Here is a 12,976-nt window from a genome sequence, read left to right as displayed (position 1 = left end):
GCTTCCTAGTGCATCCTATTCCCGCGGTTATATCAGCATTTATAATTCCTACGCGCAGATCTCCAGGAGCAGCGATCATTAACACGGCAGATTTTCAGTGTTTCAGAGTTCTCAATGTTTTACCGATCTCTTGAGCATTCTACTTGAACGGTCCCTAACCCCATCGAATGTATCCGAACTTGGGTGAATTCCTAACCATACCCCCCCCTCACTCAGTCTCCTCAACAGCCGGTCCCTCTTGTACCCTTAAAATGCTCCCCTCCCTTCTTCCTCTAAAACCCTACATTAGCTCTTCTTCATTCCACCTGACTTTCGTATCCGCAGCCCACTTTCCATCCCGCAGCCTCTCGTCCCCTTCCTCCCTCCCGCTTCCTACATCCGGCGTGGGCTGCTTAATCGTTGTGTGTTTATGCAAGAAAAATGTTCGGAAGCGGCGGCGGGACGCGGAGATTGGGCGGAATCAAGGCGTAGGAGGGAGGGCGAGGGGGTCGGGGAGAGAAGGATCATGGCTTTAGGTAAGGCGGGCGACTCCTGTGGGAGAGAGGTGCGTCCGTGTGTGTTGTGTGTGTGTGCTGTGGATGTGTGTCCGAGTGTGCTCGCGAGCACTCGTGTGTGCGAGAGCGTTCCCTTCTCGCCCGATTTGCTTTCCGTACCCTCTCTCCCCTACGTCATTCCCTCTCATTCGAATAACTCCCCCTTCAACCCCTCCCCCACTTCTTCCTTCCCTTCCCTACCCTAACTTTTTCCCTCTCTCACATCTTCTGAAGGATAGGATGTGGTCAGGCCGGCCTTCTCTCTCCCTCAATCCTCCCATCAGCCCGACGACTCCAACCCACTCGGCTCGCCCTCAACCTCCCCCCCCCCACACTAGTCGGGGGAAGGCTGATGCCGAGTGGTTCTCACGTGGATAGCGTCGGTGCCGAGGGGGCGGAGGGAGAGGAATGGGGGACGGTGGAGAGGAAAAAGAGAGAGGGAGGTGGAGGTAACAGAGAACGGTAGTTGGGCGGGGATGGAGCTGAAGAAGGTGGCAGAGAAGGGATGGTATTAAAGCGGCCATTCGGAACCATTTTCTGCCTCGGTGGAAACAATCCCAGGAGCGAAAGATTCGAGTAGCGTTTTTGCGTCGAAGAAGCGGCAATTTTCCAGGTAATCCAATCTTTGGCATGGCTTTAGTTTAATTCCTCTGATAAATTACGTTGAATTCGCCCAAAAACATTTTCAGGAGGAGTGGGTGTACTTCCACTCGCTTGCAATATTTTGCCATCTACTAATTTGAACCGAGAGCGTAACAAATTAAAAAATTGGGAGTCATCATCTCAGATCATCCTCCTACAGTTGTGCAGGCTATTAAATGTGCCAAATCAGCGAAATGAAAGGAAAAACAAGCATTCACAACGGGCCTATGCCTGTGCTTATCATTAGAACATGAACAATGAAGGTGTGTTCATACGAACTAGGTTTTCCCGCATCAATATACGTATAGGTAACTAGAATATTAAGCCAATTAACAGGAAAGTTAAAAAGGAATGAAATCATGTTTAGCCATTCGAGCCCTCTTAATGCAAAATCCCGCAATTCTGCTTTCCTTAGGAAACGAGCCGCTGACACAATAATGTTGCTAACATATTTTTTTTAAATCTACAGAATACCTTATTAACTTTGATTTTGAAAATGAAACTTTCAAGCATGAACAAATGAAAGAAGAAATTTAATTCTCGGTTTATGACAAAAGGAGCGTGATTAAAAACTACGGGATGTACATAGAACTGTAGGAAGAAATACATGCCTTGTGAAGTTTGGAAATAGAGACAGAAGGTTGGACAGATGCTGGGGAAGTGAGTAGGTCAGCAAGATTGTTTAATGATAAAACTTTACCTTAATCTTTTGCTTCAGTAGGGTTAAATTTTTTGTAAATTCATTAAATAACAAGGCAAACTATATGAAAGAAACACTAATTATGAAAGGCTGTAGGAGATAGAATGCGAAAAATTAGAGCAGGTAAAAAGTTCCCACGCGAGGGGCAGCTTTTAAAGTGAAGTTAGAAAGTAATTAGATTTTAATTTTGAGAAGGAAAGAAGAATTTAACTGAGCAGAGCATAAGAAAAGTTTGGTTAAAATGACTGGGTATAATATTTATTGTAACTATTAGCAATATGTTTCTTTCGGAAATGTTTCCACGGGCGATAAATTATCTGGGTATGGATCAGATAATATTAGAGTTAATGGAGAAAAGCACGGAAAGATAAGGAATGGAATATTGTGAGGCGTATGAAAGAACGAAATGAAATTATTTAATAAAATACGCATATAGGAAAAAGTGGCCCGAAACGTTAGACGTAAACGTGTTTCAACACTGAAACGGCAAGAGGTTTTTTCCCCCCGGTCCATGCTTGATTCTCGTTGTTATTTTTATGCTGTTATTGTTTTTGTCCTCTTTCATGTTTGTTATATTTTTTACTGTAAAATGGCGCTACTGCTGTATGTGAATAATGTTTTTAAATCAAATAAATAAATAAAATAAGGAGAGGCCTATTAAAAGATTACAGGCTTGTAAGTTTGTAAATTTCTCTCCGCGCACCGCCGTTGAAAACGGATCCGTTTAATCACAAGGAACCAAAAGAAAATAATTGTATCATGAAAGAGTTCATTGAAAATTGAATGTTGTCGAGGAAAATTTCGTCCGCTGCGTTTATTTTATCATAATAACAGCCTGAAAATTAACAAAAATGACACTAGTGTTGGAAATGAATTGCTTATAGTCTCTAAACAACTGATTCATGATTGAAATCATAAGTTAATACTATTGTTAGTGCCCTTCCAGCCACTGAAATCGTACTCAAAATGTGTCAAGTCATAATTTAATTCCCAGGATATAATTTCTAAATGTAATCTGTGAAGTACGTAATATTATAATAACGATGCTCTATTTACCTTTCATAGATCACCCTAATTTCAATCACAATAATGCATAAAAATAAAAGAGGTATTACAGAAAAGTACATAACTAATGAACTGGCATTAAAAAAGATGTGTCACATTCCCTACCTGTGTCCTTGGGGAAGGAGACCATTGTACGTATGTTGCATGTCAATGTGGTAATACAATTTCGCCTCCTTACTTTTCCAAGTCCAGATTGCAGGTTATAGGACACATTTTTTGCGATATTCAAAGGTGCATTTGTTTGTTAGTTGATAGCATATGTATTTGCATGCGTGTAAGGTGGAAGGATTTTTGCATGAATGCACACGCGCGCGCGTGTGTGTATATACATATATATCGTACATATGCCAGGGCGATTCGAAAAGTAAGCTCTCCTATTTTTTTTGCATAAAAAATCAAATTTATTCTCAATTTTGCGTACATTGTTGGAAAGGCTGAGCATTTAGCTATTTTTCTACATAGTCGCCTTGACGATCAATCACTTTTTGCATCCTTGTAAGCGGGTTTTTAATATCGGCGTCGTACCTTTCTCCCGCCACGTTGCGAAGCCAACTGACGACTGCTTCTCCGATATAAATTCATCGCCATTTAGTGGAAGTGTACGGAGAGAAAAATATAGACATCAAAAACGTGCGGGAGTGGTGCAGGGAGTTTTTTGATGGCCGGGAAATCGTCTACAATGAGCAACGGTCGGGACGGCTGAGTTTGCCGGAATCAACTGTGGCTCCAATTGACGAGATGGTGCGTAATAACCGGAAAATTATTCTTCATGAGATAAAGGAAGTCCTAAATGAAAAGAGCGGCTACTTCTCCGTGCAGAATATTGTGTCGGAGGTCCTCGGTTACAACGTGTCTCACCAAAGGGGTGTGTTTGCATCATGACAATGTACGTCCACATGTGTCACATCAAACGACCACCCTACTCAATGAATTCGGCTGGGATATTATCGTTCACCCTCCTTACAGCCCGGACAGTGCCCCCAGCGACTACCACTTGTTTTCTAAAAACACATTGGATGGCAGAAATCCAAGTCAGACGAGGAAGTGCAAGAAGCAGTCGTCGGTTGACTTCGTGACGCGCCCGGAGAAAGGTACGACGCCGGTATTAAAAAGCTGCTTACAAGGATGCAAAAAGAGATTGATCGTCAAGGCGACTATAAAGAAAAATAGCTAAATGGTCAGCCTTTCCTGCGATGTATACAAAGTTGAGAATAAATTTGAGTTATCGTGAAAATAATAGGAGACCTTACTTTTCGAATCGCCCTCGTACATACATATAACTAAAGTCATACATTACCGCATTGTGTGTGCATGTGTTATTTACGCATTTTAATACTTTTTACGGGCAATTTCTAGCTAAAAAATGCCAAATAGTGTGTACAGATGTTTCACCAAGAAAATCCTGATTAAATGGTGGAATTGAAGGTGTATTTTAATTATTGACAATAATTTATCCTGTTGGTTGGAATATACTCATCATAAGGAGTTGGTTCCCTTTAATGCTCCTGTATGAAAAACATCAAACCACTGAGCCAAGTTTATCACAGACAATGATCATGAACGTAATACTATTTAAACCAACGGTTGATGTGTCCTGAATTGACTGTCAATTAATAATAAATCACAAGGCACAACGTTTTTTCTAGCAGTGTTGATACTGATGGTATGCATTGGCAACATAGCAAATTGTTATGCGATATAAAATATAGTGGTTTTGCTATCGTATTCGACACGCGTACCGAAATGTGGGCCTGCGTTTAATTATGAGGTGCCATAGCCTAAGCTTCTTTTCGCCGAGGGAAAGAATCGATACACCTAAGTGGTCCATAGAAAATTAGGAAGAGTCCCCTTGCGATCATGATATTATACCTTCTAAAGCCAGCACCCTGATTGAATATCAGATACGTTTTTTTGCCTTTAATTTACAGAGAATAAAAGTCGTGAAATATAACTTTCATTTAGCCTTTGAGGGATCCTGAAGAGAAGATATATACGCTACGATAGCATCACGTTGAAAGGTTAGCGCGAGGACAAGGCGGAGAGGGGTCGGGGAACAGGAGGTGCGGGAAAGGGAAGGGCTGGGGGGAGAGGGAAAGGTTGGGGGAGAGGGGAGAGAAGGAGCAACGGCATGAATATGAAGGGAGTGGATGTGAGTTGAGAAGCGGAGAAGGAAGGATAAAAGGGAACGGGGAGATGTACTTTTTTCCATCAAAGATTCGAGTAAGTGAGGAGCGCGAGGCGGGGTAACGTGAACGAAGTGAGCAAGGTAGAGAGGTGTGAAGGGTAGGGCTTAGGGAGGGAAGCTTGGGGAGGGAAGAGGCAAGGTCAAGGGGGAGGAGACAAAATTTAATACGACATAAATGAATCGGATGGAGTGAAAGATGGCGATAGGCTTAAGGAATATGAGGCGAGGGAGCTGAGGTTGCGGAGAGGGTGAGAGAGGAAGGAGAAGGTACAGTGGAGAGGAAAAAAGGAGAATAAAAGAAAGGGATGACCGTGGAGAGTGGTGGAATAAAGAGTGACGAGATGTAGGAGGGAAGCTAGGTGCTGTCATCGGAGTCTCCCTCGTCTGTTCAGTCGACCTAGGGGTTTAATGTAGTTTCAATAAAAATAATCCACCAATTCACTGAAATGGAGCATAATACTTAGAATAAATTTTATGAATTCAGGAGAGATGTTTTTAAAGTAGAGCAAGATCAATTGGTAGCAAATAATGATATACTTTTCTAGTCTTAAAAAAACATATATTGAGACCTAGGTTTCGACGTTGCTTCTTCATCTTCACCCAAAGATGACAAAGTAACGTCGAAATATATTTAACAACAGTGAAATAGCATATTATTATTTGCTGATAATCGATATAGTACTTAGATTTCCGTACGTTAACAGTTACACGTTTAGGAAATCTACCTTAACTTTAATTAATTGCATGTAGTGCATGTCTCACCGACTCAACTTCCGACCAGCGCTGCTTGGTAGAGATATACTACAGTAAAAGAGCTGGTGTAGTTGAAGGATTGACTCCGAATGTTGGTATAAGCAGTCATAATTACTCGAAGAGCGCAGAGAGAATTTTAATTTTATAATGCTTTGTGAAAGAAGCAGGTCAGGCTTTTAGCATGAGGGTGTTGTTTTATATAAAGCACATTATACGATGAAAAACACTCACTTCCGAAAATTGCAATAATATCAGAAACTTCTGAGTCAAACCGAGAGCATGTAAAATCTTACAGTGGCAGAAATTACTACGACAAAATGTACTACGTATTACTATCCACGTATTAATGTTTAACTATTTAATTTGTAGCTCATAAGAATATGTCACAGATTTGTATTCATGGCAATACATTAAAATGAGAATTTTATTTTTAGGCTATTAAGACATTTCTTTATCCTAAAAGTTCCACGAGCAGTGAAGAAATTGATATGAGAAAGTATTCAACTGGCTTGAGACATTTATTTTGGACAGAGAATGGACATCTAACCTAAATTTAAGAAAATTCATGTACTCATAGGAATCAATAATATGAAAACAACCAAATGTGAAAATGAGGCTGCTAGAAGAATATTGTTTTTTTTTTAAGATTTCCCTAAACCTCAATTCCGGTGATTTTAAGGTTGAGATATTGCCGTTTAATTTCAGATGAGCTTTTATCAAGCACATGAATGGAAGCTTACGTTAAGGACATCTACATAATGCCCCGCAGGCCGCCGCATGGGCGTGTGGCGTGGGGTGCAGTGGACAAGAGGGATTAAATGCCAGAGAAGTGATAAATTCGAGATTTCTGCAACAGTTTGCTGTTTTCATAGCTCATAGGCAGGAAGCACCAATGCAGTCATGTAATGAGAGATATAAAATACTGCCTTTTCACAACCAGGGGCCTCTTTAGGGGTTCCATACACAAATATTTTTCTTTAAATTCAGAAACAGTAGCTAAGGAGTGCAGTGTTTAAAAGAAAAGTTAAAAAAAAACAGAGACGTAGAGGAAGGAAAACACTACACATTTAATAATGGTTTACTATGTATATTGATTATTTTATGTGAAAAGGGCGCGCCGGAAGACTAGCTTATCAATAACTGCAGGCGGAAAAGGCAGTTCATCATCATAAGGTAAATCATACGGGAGCCATTAGTGTAATAGTTTTCCATTATTTTCAATTAAGTTATCAGCATAAATTTTAATGAGTTGGTTTCGTCACTATTGCGTATTTTGACATTTTCCTTAAAGTCATTCCGCGTAAAAGAAATCCTGTTCATTCCCCAGCTACGTTTTAAAGTTCTCGTCATTGCAATGGAAAGTATAATCGCTCGTTTCGAATATTCGGCATTTTTTGTGCTTTCGATATCAAACGGCGGCAATTTCGAGGAACGAATCAGTGACGAGCGTCGGTCGTGCTTGCTTCACGGTAATGTCTCTCAGTGATCCGCCGGATGCCAACTCGCCCATTTACGCTTTCCGGCGATCGAAATGAAACCGCAGGGGGGGGGGAAGCGACGTCAGGCTTAATGCGTGCATCGAGGAAGGAAGGGAGAGGAGAGAGAGAGACAGAGAGTGATAGGGGGAAAGTGATAAGGGGGTGCGGGTGAAGTTGAAGCTAGGCACGGAAAATGTAATGTTCAGGAGGGTGAACGGGTGGAAAAAGAGAGAGAGAGAGAGGAAGGGATGGGTGAAGAGGACCCTCGAGGGGGGAGGGGGATTCGAGGTTGCTGCGGGAAGCGCGTCGGACGTTGGGCACTCTCCGTTTGATAAATGGAGTAAGTTCCGTGGTGCGGCGAGAAAAAATTAAGGAGGTATCCCGATGTGAGGTTATGAGAGTTTTGGTGGATTAGCAAGACGATGGGGGATTTAAGAAGGAACTGGAGGAGGAAAAACGTTTTATTTAGCCGAGAACAAAAGAAAATTTAATTCCAAAAGATTAGGTTCTTCAATGCATACCCTTAATTCCTGCGAAATGAAATTCAAAGCCTGCATAACTATAAAGAATAAAAGTTGGGAGGAGGGGTGGCTGCTTGCTGTGAGAAGATCCACGATGTGGCATATTTTTTCTAAAACGGAAGCAGGAAATTTGCAGCAATTACTCTACGAGCATATTTAATCAAACCTATTACATTTTTCTCTATTCAGTTTTCATCCCAAGATTTCCCATTTCCATTCGTTCTCGTAAATTATTTTAGTGATATCTGGTTCCGCTTTGTCTTCGGAGTCATTAATATCCAACTCTCACACGCACCTCGCACGGAGAGATAACTCTCATTCCTCATATTAAGCGACCTTACGATTGCAATCTATCTCCTTCTAAATTCCACCAATTTTATAAATGAATCATTGGGTACAATGAAAAATGGCACCATGTTGCCCTTTTTCCTACAGAACGTCGTGAAATTCCGTTTCAAAGATATTTTTCATTTCCAAGGTGAGAAATAAAAAATAAAACGTTTGTATTAAAAGTGTAGAGATTTCCGGACGACTTTTTTTTCAATATTGTTTATGCTGCTGAATGATTTCTTACCATTTTATATCTGAATAATTTAAACCCCGATTTCACCGCCTAGTTTGGACTAATAATAAAATATGAGAAAACTCTTCGTGTGGCGAAAATAGTGAACTTATATTTATGATATTACTTATTAAAGTTCCTGCAGAAAGGAAATCAAAGTTTGAAAGCTTTTTGTAAGCATTATTCATTTGGGATCAACTTTCGGCATTACTTTTCCGATTTTTTTTCCTTACCCTCATTCAAATAATTAGAATGAAATGATAAATGATTGAAAAATCACATTTTAATGCGCATAACGTATTTCTTAAATGGGAGGATTTTTCGAGTTCCGCCACTTAATCTTTACTAAAACGAGGGAGGGAATGAGAGAATAAGAATCGATGCCAAAACCGACGCGAGAACCCGAAGCACCTAGCTCGCAGAGAGCGAAAGTGCTGAGGAAGCGAAAGCTGTCCGACGTAAGCCCTCCTCCAGTCGTTGAGAAACGTTAACCGAGGGTTAAGTGTTCGGGTTGGGGCCATTAGGGCCACGCCACAAGCCCTAGCCGCGCCCGAACTCTATCACCGGGGAGGCGGTGCACATTCACCCGTTGAAACCAAATCGATCACCCGGAATCAATATTCGGTGAGCGCCAATTAAACTTTTACGCCACCTTTCCTTTTTACCCTAACTCCTCCTTCACTCTCATCACGGTGAGGACTTCCCTTTCTTCTCTCGTCTACTTTCATCTTGCCCTCCAACTACTTCTTTCTACTCTCTCTTTCTCTCTCTCTCTCTCTTAACCCACATTCTCTCCCCGCTCTCGTGAACTTTCTCGGTTCAGCCGATAGACATTCCTGAGCGGAAAATTTCTCGCCGGCGGAAGACGAACGTTCCCTATAAAACTTTCACTTCCTCTTTACTTTCGCCACGATAATCCAATGAACTTCCCACTTCAAATGGATGGCCAATGGTTATCTTTGTTTTTTTTATAAATCTGTTTCTATAGGTAACGCCTTACGTTCTTGAGGAGGAATGGAGATTAAAAACTTTTTATCGGTAAATTTGCAGAGCTGCTATTAAATGACGCCGGCACTTGGGTTTTAGTTTCTTAGGGGCTAGACATAAAATAGTGTTTCACAACTTTTTATTATGACCCGCTTTTTCCGAAAAGTTTCTCAAGCAGTGACAGCAGTAATAAAATCAACTTATCCTTCATGATGGTGTACGTCTACATCTTAAGTTACTGGAATACATTCATGAAGCACACCTCAGTTTTAAATTATTCACTACGCTGAACATCGAATCAAATCTTTCACAAGGGCAAATATATCATGGTTAGAGTTTTAAAATCATGTAAAACAAATCTGATACAGTAATTATAAAATTAAGTCGTCCTTCACTATAACTTAAATACTAAAAACGATATAACAGACACACACATGCATTCATAGCTAGCATTTTAATGGAAATAATTAATAGAGAGCACTATAAGCACTGAATATATTATTAAACAATACTAATATTTCTCACTTCTCTAATTTCCACATTTCACATGAGAGGAAATTTATTTGTCATCGCTTTAGATGGTAAAAATCCAATTTTTTAAAATAAATTTGTATATGCTTTCCCCCAAAAGCAACGCCAGCTACAGGTAAATTGCGTAGATGGATCGCGACTGAACGGACGGACGACATTGCTCGTAAATACGCCCTTGCTCCAATATAAAATAAATTTATTTTCGACGCCATCCTCCGTACGCAGTAGACAACAAATCAGCAGGAGCTGAAAAGTAGGGGGCGCGGGGGCATTATATGGTGACCTGACGGACGATTGGATAGTAAAAAAAACATCTGAGTGATGTTGAAAGGAGGGTCACGAGCAATAATTTTTTGAGGGAGGGAGGGAGAGAAGAGGAAAGATAAAGAAAACTTAAAAGAATATTATGCCATTGAAAGAGGCGCATTGGAATGACCGGCGTGATTTTTACTGCCGGACTTAAAAACACCGTGTGCACAGACCGAACGTGGACAGAAATGCCAAACCGACCGACCAATGTCACTCACAGGCACATCACTCGCTCCCCGTGCACGAGACCAATCACCACCATTTACGATTCCGAGTCCCCTCACTCACTCCTCCCCCTTTACAATCTCATATCCGCGGCCGAAATGCGCCACCGCTCACTGGGGGGCACTGCATCGCCACCAGAGACACCCTCAGCTACGCTCCTCGTCAGTGATGCCTCTGTCCCCCCTTCCCCTTCGAATGCATGCACCTTCTAACCCGACCTATGTCCATCCTCTCTCCCAGCCCGTCGAACCCGTCCCCACATGTGCCCTGCATCGAAAGACCACATCACCACTGCCATTTGTATCCGCTGCCATAAACCCTTCCTTTCGACTCCCCCCCCCACTCTCTCTGCTAACCCTCCAGTGACCCGGCGACAGGTACCTCAACTCCCGCAGCAACACCAACTCATCTCGCACTGGGAATAACTTAGCCCATCTCGCCGCGTTGTTCACCGAGACCACTAATCTCCTCGATTAAAAAAATGAACTTCACGCCATTTTCGTTTGAATGGGCAGAAATAAAATGGAAACATCAAAAACTATTGAGAGGGTGTTTGGCGGATCTAAACTACCGCAAGATTTATTCCCCGCCTTTTTTTTTTTGGTCGAAGGTCTGATCCGACTCTGGATTTGAGTCGCTGGCGACTCCCGTTGTTTCTATTTCAGATGTGGTAGCACAAAACAATGTGAGGAAGGGTGGCATCATTTGTGTTTTCCTATACGACCAGACGAAGAGCGATAATATTTTATCGCATTAAAAATGACGCAAGCGATTCCTATGGACCATTTAGTTATCTATTATATACTATATCTAGCTTATCTATTATATTAGGAAAGGAAGTAAAAATGAGAAAAGGAATGGAGAACTATTATTTTATGAACGTGCTACACTAATAATACATGGGCGATTCGTGAATGCAACAGGATGAATGAGAAAAAAAAAACAAAATCGAAAGGCAAATAAACTAACGGAACTCAAAATTCTAATACCGATACAGCGCCTTCGTCTGAATGTAAAACTAGACGTCCAAGCATGACGCCCAAGCACCACGTAGCTTTCCCCATGGTTGTGGCCTTGCAAGTTATTTTGTTTCTGTAAATATAATATCCCTTGATTCTATCGAGTGACAGAGTTGAGTAGTTTATAGAACTGCAGATCTGGTATGGCGTGTCGTGAAACAAAAGTTTCCCCTAAGACAAAAGGTGCGTCAATTAACAGAAAGAACCTAGTAACTGAGAATGATTGCACATCGTTTTAAGAGTCACTAAAATCTGTAACAATATTACGAGCTACACTTTTTTATTTTCACAAAAACTTGAATGACATCCTGGATAAACACATCCTTTGCTCGTGGATCACTGAAAAAGTTTTAATATCCCGTTGTGCCAAGAAATAAATTGGAAAATTGCAAAGTTATCTGTCTTCATGAGAACACGACTGCCTCTCACGCAAGCACACCTTATTGATTCTTTTCGTCTATTAATGGTTGCATCCTGAACTTAAAAAAGTAAATTATTGAAAACAAGAGAGCCGCCGAGCGCTCGGAGCGAAAGACTCATTTTACCAGACACGGGAATCGCCCAGCACCCGCGTGTTCTTTTAATGTTACCCGCCTTCGGCACATAAATTGCTAATATGTGCTCTTGAGAACGTTTTATTATGCACTACACTGAGAGGGTTGCGGCCAGTGAGCTTTACGCGAAGGTCGATTTCAGCCTCGCGTTAGTGTTGAATCACACGCGCCCGTGGGGTAAATTATTCAAAGAAACGCCTATTCAAGTGTTCTCGTGTTTCGTCCAGAATAATACTAAAGGTAAATTACAGGTCAAGTGAGCCTGCGTGAGCAAGGCTGACTGCGGATGTAGCAAACAAAATGCTGAGGTGACTTGGTTGCGCTTAATAATTCGTGTTTCCTTTTATTTTCAAATGAGCAGAACTGTTTAAAATTGAGAATGATATTATTCAGGGTTTTACCGCGAGATATAGAATCAAAACTCCAAAAAGCCAGGTTATAAATCCTCCACACGACGGATGAACGCACAGTCATGCCCCGTCAGCGAATCGTCCATCTCGAATTTCTGGGACAGAAAACATCCAAAATGGAAGTTTTTTCGCGCGGTAATTAATCATGAAACCACTTCAAATGCAAAGGTAGCTTCATGCTCCCTCTCTCTCTATCGAAGCGTTTGAGGTCCGCATAGTTCTGGTTTTTTAATCCCTAAATCGAAGTAAAAGGGTGGAAAAAATACGGACCAAGGAAGCAGCAGCATCGATTTCTTCGCAGAGCGGTTGAATAGAGCGATCGGGGAAGCGGAAGAAGACAAAAGGTCTTTTCTTCTTCTTTTTGCCTCATTCGCTGTCTCGTTTCAATGGTGGTGGACGCTTTTCCAAAATTATTTTTTATCTCCGCTATCCATCTCGAGCGGGAGAAAATGAATATTTCCCCAAGCAAAGCAAATTCCATGCTTTTTTTTTAAGCTTACAT

General features: G+C 41.4%; 1 protein-coding gene across 2 annotated transcripts in view; it reads right to left on the bottom strand.

Annotated features, from left to right (window-relative positions):
* Positions 1-12,976, bottom strand: part of LOC139690214 (uncharacterized) — a 585,696-nt gene that overhangs the window by 414,832 nt on the left and 157,888 nt on the right. The window lies entirely within an intron of this gene.

Source organism: Hetaerina americana, unplaced genomic scaffold (assembly GCF_022747635.1).
Source record: "Hetaerina americana unplaced genomic scaffold, ioHetAmer1.1.p SCAF_3, whole genome shotgun sequence".
Taxonomy (NCBI): domain Eukaryota; kingdom Metazoa; phylum Arthropoda; class Insecta; order Odonata; family Calopterygidae; genus Hetaerina; species Hetaerina americana.
Note: the sequence above shows the minus strand (reverse complement) of the source record. Positions and strands in the feature narration are given on the sequence as shown.